The 5,710-nt window shown below is 39.4% G+C and overlaps 1 non-coding gene across 1 annotated transcript; it reads left to right on the top strand.

Annotated features, from left to right (window-relative positions):
• Positions 1-4,595: 4,595 nt before the first annotated feature.
• On the top strand, positions 4,596-4,702 carry LOC127117209 (small nucleolar RNA R71). Its single transcript, XR_007801965.1, has one exon. It is a non-coding gene; the product is annotated as a small nucleolar RNA R71 (small nucleolar RNA).
• The last annotated feature ends 1,008 nt before the right edge of the window (positions 4,703-5,710 follow it).

Raw genomic sequence — 5,710 nt, 5'->3', positions numbered from 1 at the left:
CGTAACCTAGAGTTGAAAAGGAGAACAAGATCGCCTACATTGAAGTTTTTCTTTACTATTCTTTTGTCGTGATAGGCTTTTGTTCTTTCTTTGTATATTTTTGCATTCTCGTAGGCAGATTGCCTAAGTTCTTCTAGTTTATGAATGTCTAGGATACGCTTTTCTCCAGCGGCTAGGTAGTCTAAATTCAAAGTTTTAATGGCCCAATAGGCCTTATGCTCTAATTCGAAAGGTAAGTGACAGGATTTTCCGTAGACTAGTTGATAAGGAGTAGTTCGTATAGGGGTTTTGAAAGCGGTTCTATAGGCCCATAATGCTTCTTGAAGCTTCTGAGACCAGTCTCTCCTAGAAATAGAAACAGTTTTCTCTAGGATTTGTTTTATCTCCCTATTGGACACTTCTACTTGGCCACTAGTCTGTGGGTGGTATGGTGTTGCTACTCTATGCCTAACTCCATATTTTCTTAAAAGTTTGTCAAATATTCTCGATATAAAGTGTGATCCTCCATCGCTTATGACTAAACATGGTGTTCCAAATCTAGGGAATATATAGTTTTTAAATAATTTGATTACTCTACCCTAGTGTCGTTTGTGGGTGCAGCTATAGCTTCAATCCACTTAGACACATAGTCTACAGCTACTAAGATGTACCTATTTCCTAAGGATGGTGGGAAAGGTCCCATGAAATCTATACCCCATACGTCAAAGAGTTCTACTTCCTCAATGTTTCTTAGAGGCATTTCATCGCGCCTTGAAATGTTTCCAGTGCGTTGGCATCTATCACATTTGACAATGCAAGCGTAGACATCACGCCACATGGTAGGCCAGAATAGGTCAGCTTGAAGAATCTTGGTGTATGTCTTAGAGGCGCTCGCATGTCCACCATAAGGTGCAGAATGACAATGCTTGATAATATTATTTACCTCTTCTTCTGGAACGCAACGGCGAAAAATGCCATCTTTACCCATTTTGAAAAGGAGTGGTTCGTCCCAATAGAAGTTTCTCACATCGTGGAAGAATTTCTTCTTGCGGTGGTAGTCAAGATCAGGGGGTACTATATCAGCAGCTAGGTAATTAACGAAGTCTGCATACCAGGGTACGTTACTTATTGCTAAGGAATTTTGGGGATGCTCATGAGGGCTTAGGTTATCATCTTCAATGGTTTCTACTCTAGCTATCAGTCTATCATAGGCGAAATCATCATTTATGGGTACTAGTTCTGGTTTTAGATGTTCTAGCCTAGAAAGGTGATCGGCTACTACATTTTCAGTGCCTTTTTTATCTCTTATGTCTAAATCAAACTCTTGTAGTAATAGAATCCATCGGAGTAACCTGGGCTTGGCATCTTTTTTACTTAATAGGTAACGAATGGCAGCATGATCGGTGTAAACTATAATTTTTGCTCCTACTAGATAAGATCTAAATTTGTCTATAGCGAAAACTACAGCGAGTAATTCTTTTTCAGTTGTTGCATAGTTAAGTTGGGCAGCATCTAGGGTTCTATTGGCATAATAAATGGCATGCAATTTTTTATCTTTCCTTTGTCCTTGAACGGCTCCAACTGCATAATCACTAGCATCGCACATTATCTCAAAAGGTTCCGACCAATCAGGAGGTTTCATAATAGGTGCAAAGATTAATGCTTGCTTTAAAAGGTTAAATGCGTCATTACATTTTTCATCAAAAATGAATTCAACATCTTTCATTAAAAGTCCAGTTAAAGGTTTAGTTATTTTGGAGAAGTCCTTGATAAAACGCCGATAGAATCCAGCGTGTCCAAGAAAGCTTCGGACTTCTCTGATAGTTTTAGGGGGTTTTAGGTTTTCTATAACTTCTATTTTAGCTCTATCTACCTCTATACCTTTTTCAGAAACTATATGTCCTAAAACTATTCCTTCGGTCACCATGAAATGACACTTTTCCCAGTTTAGCACGAGGTTCACCTCCACGCATCTCTCCAGGTTTCTCTCAAGGTTATCAAGACAATTGTGGAAATCAAATCCGCAAACTGAGAAATCATCCATAAACACTTCCATGATACCATCTAGGTAGTCTGCAAAGATTGACATCATGCAGCGTTGGAAAGTAGCTGGGGCATTACAGAGGCCGAATGGCATTCGTCTGTAGGCAAAAGTTCCATAAGGGCATGTAAAGGTAGTTTTTTCTTGATCTTCGGGGTGGATAGGTATTTGGAAGAATCCAGAGTATCCATCTAGATAGCAGAAGTAAGAGTGTCTGGCTAGACGCTCCAACATCTGGTCTATAAATGGTAAAGGGAAATGATCCTTCCTGGTTGCTTTATTTAATTTTCTATAATCTATACACATCCGCCATCCTCCTTCTAAACGTTTTGCTACATGTTCGCCTTTTTCATTTTGCACGACTGTGATGCCTCCCTTTTTAGGTACTACATGCACAGGGCTTACCCACTTACTATCCGAGATCTGGTAGATTATACCTGCCTCAAGTAACTTAAGAACTTCCTTTTTAACAACATCACTCATTATAGGGTTTATTCTTCTCTGATGTTCCCTGGAGGGTTTTGAATCTTCTTCTAGCGAAACCCGATGCATGCATACGGATGGGCTTATACCTTTCAGGTCAGAGATATTATATCCTAAGGCTGAGGGATATCTTTGTAAGACGTCTAAAAGTTGGTTCGTTTCCTCTTGGCTCAAGATAGCACTGACTATAACTGGACGGTTCATCTTTTCGTCGAGGAACTCATATCTCAGGTTCTTAGGCAGTTCCTTAAGTTCTAAGGCTGGTTTCTTAGGGCATGACATAGGATCTGGGGTAAGGGATAAACATTCGTAAAGGTTATCATCGATGTAGGGTTTCTTAAAGTCATCATCTTCCCTTATGAGAGTTGATGGTAACTTAATTGTTTTTATAATTTCTTCTTGTTCTAATTCTCTAACACATTCATCAATGATATCTAAGGCATAACACGCGTCTCCCATCACAGGTGCCATAAGAAATTTCGAAAGTATAAATTCTATTTTCTCGTCACCTACCTCAAATGTCAACTTTCCTTTCTTGACATCTATTATGGCTCCTGCAGTCGATAAAAATGGTCTACCTAGAAGGATTGGTATATCATTGTCCTCTTTGATGTCCATGACAACAAAATCAGTAGGGATAAATAACTGACCTATCCTAACAGGAACATCTTCTAAAATGCCTATCGGATATTTAACAGATCTATCGGCTAACTGAAGTGACATCTTAGTGGGCTGTAATTCTCCTAAGTTTAACCTCTCACAAACCGCTAAAGGCATTAAGCTCACTCTAGCTCCTAAGTCTAGAAAAGCTTTTTCGATGACATGATTACCCAAAAGGCAAGGAATGGAGAAATTTCCAGGATCTTTATCTTTCTTTGCTAATTTGTCCTCGGAAATAGCATTACATTCCAAAGGCTTCAGATCGTCAAGTCTATGTTTGTTGGTAAGGATGTCTTTGAGAAACTTTGCATAAGAAGGTATTTGGGTGATGGCTTCTGTGAAAGGGATTTCTACATAAAGTTTTTCTATAACTTTAATAAATTTTTGATACTGTTTATTGATCTGGGTTTGTTTGAGTCTTTGCGGATATGGTATAGGTGGTTTATATGGCGGGGGTGGTACGTAAGTTTTGTCTTTAGGTTCTTCTCCTTTTTCTCGACCTTCCTGGTTTTCAGGTTCCTTTGGTTCCTTTACTTCGTCCGTGGGTTTGGTACATTCCTTAGAAGTTTTGGGTTCACTCAATCTAGGGTTTGGTGGCTCATCATAAGCGTTCCCACTTCGTAGGGTAATGGCATTGGCTTGTCCTCTTGGATTTTGTTGAGGTTGTCCAGGGAATTGTCCTCCAGGTGTAGTATGAGGGGCTTGGTTTAAAGCTACCTGGGAGATCTGGGTTTCAAGCATCTTAGTATGAGTAACTATTTGGTCAACCTTGGTTCCTAACTGAGTAATCAATTCATTAACATGAATGTTTTGGTTCATGAACTCCTTGTTTTGTTGGGTTTGAGCGGTGATAAAATTTTCCATAATTTTCTCAAGGCTCGGCTTTGGTGGTACAGGTTGCATAGGTTGATTTGATCTAGGGGCTTGATAACTAGGTCTTGGAGGTGCATTATTTTGGATAGGGTTATTATTTTTATAGGAGAAGTTCGGGTGATTCCTCCATCCAGGGTTATAGGTATTCGAGTATGGGTTCCCTTGGGTGTAGTTCACTTGCTCATAGTGGGTTTCGTTTAATAGACCGCATTCTGCAGATTGGTGTCCTTTGGTTCCACATATCTCACAATTCGTCGAAACTGCGGCTACAGTATTCGGGTTCATGCATATATGCTCGACCTTAAGGGCTAATGCATCCATTTTAGCTTGCATCATGTCTATAAAGCTTAGTTCATGCACTCCTCCTTGAGCTTCCTTCTTCTCAACTGTTGCTCGTTCGACTCCCCATGATTGATGGTTTTGAGCCATATCTTCGATGAGGGAACTAACTTCAGGATAAGGTTTGTTCATCAGAGCACCGCCTGCGGCAGCGTCGATGGTCATCTTAGTGTTGTAGTGAAGTCCATTATAGAAGGTTTGAATGATTAACCAATTTTCTAAACCATGATGTGGGCATGCTCGTAACAACTCTTTATATCTCTCCCAAGCTTCGAACAACGATTCTCCTTGGTTTTGGGTAAATCTAGTTATATGGTTTCGAAGAACGGCGGTCTTACTTGGGGGAAAATATCTAGCAAGAAAAACTCTTCTAAGGTTATCCCAAGTCGTAATGGAATTGGGTGGAAGGGAATCTAACCATGATATGGCTTTATCTATGAGGGAAAAAGGGAATAATCTTAAACGTATTGCCTCAGGAGAAGCTCCATTGGTTTTAAAAGTGTCTGCTAATTGAAGAAATATTTTTAAATGTTGGTTTGGGTTCTCAGTAGCGAGACCTTCAAATTGTCTCTGTTGCACTAGTTGCAATAGGGATGGTTTAAGTTCAAAATTATTAGCTGGGATGGTTGGGTTTACTATACTAGAACTAGGTTCTTCGTTAGATGGTTGAGCGAAATCTTTAAGAGGTCTTTGGTTTTGATCTTCGGCCATAGCTCTCTTAATTCTATGAAAGAATAAATGTGCGCGAGCGTAATGTTCAGGTTCCGCCAGAGGATATACTAAGCTTAAACTTCCGGTGCTGCGAGTTCTTCGCATTGACCGGCGGGAAATAGCCTAAGTCTAAACGATATAACAACAGAAAAATGAAATTTGACGAAATTGGTCCCCGGCAACGGCGCCAAAAACTTGATGCGTGCTTTTCGCAAGTGTACGAACGCGTCAGAGTAATATAAAAGATTGTCGAATCCATAGAGACCAAGTGTCAATCTATCATTATCTATTGTTATGGTGTTTATCAAAGGCAATCAAAATAGGTGTTTTTAGAGTGTGCAATGAAAATTAAAGTATTGAATAAAGTTTAATTAATAAAGACAGGGTCGAATGTAATTCACATAATCAATTAATAATCCAAGTACTTGCTAACAGAACTACTTATGGGCAATGTTTCCTACTTTGAAAAGAACTAATTTAACGGGAACTGTCGCTTTCGCGTATTTAGAACCGAGTTGTACTCCCTAATCAAACCCTCTTATTGTCACTTATAAAAAGGCGCGCATTGCGTTAGAGTAGTAAACCTATTTTTAAGAAATATAGTATCTTGACTATGTCGAAAAG

The sequence above is a fragment of the Lathyrus oleraceus genome, chromosome 1 (assembly GCF_024323335.1).
Source record: "Lathyrus oleraceus cultivar Zhongwan6 chromosome 1, CAAS_Psat_ZW6_1.0, whole genome shotgun sequence".
Taxonomy (NCBI): domain Eukaryota; kingdom Viridiplantae; phylum Streptophyta; class Magnoliopsida; order Fabales; family Fabaceae; genus Lathyrus; species Lathyrus oleraceus.
The sequence above is the reverse complement of the archived record's forward strand: the minus strand, read 5'-3'. Positions and strand labels throughout refer to the sequence as shown.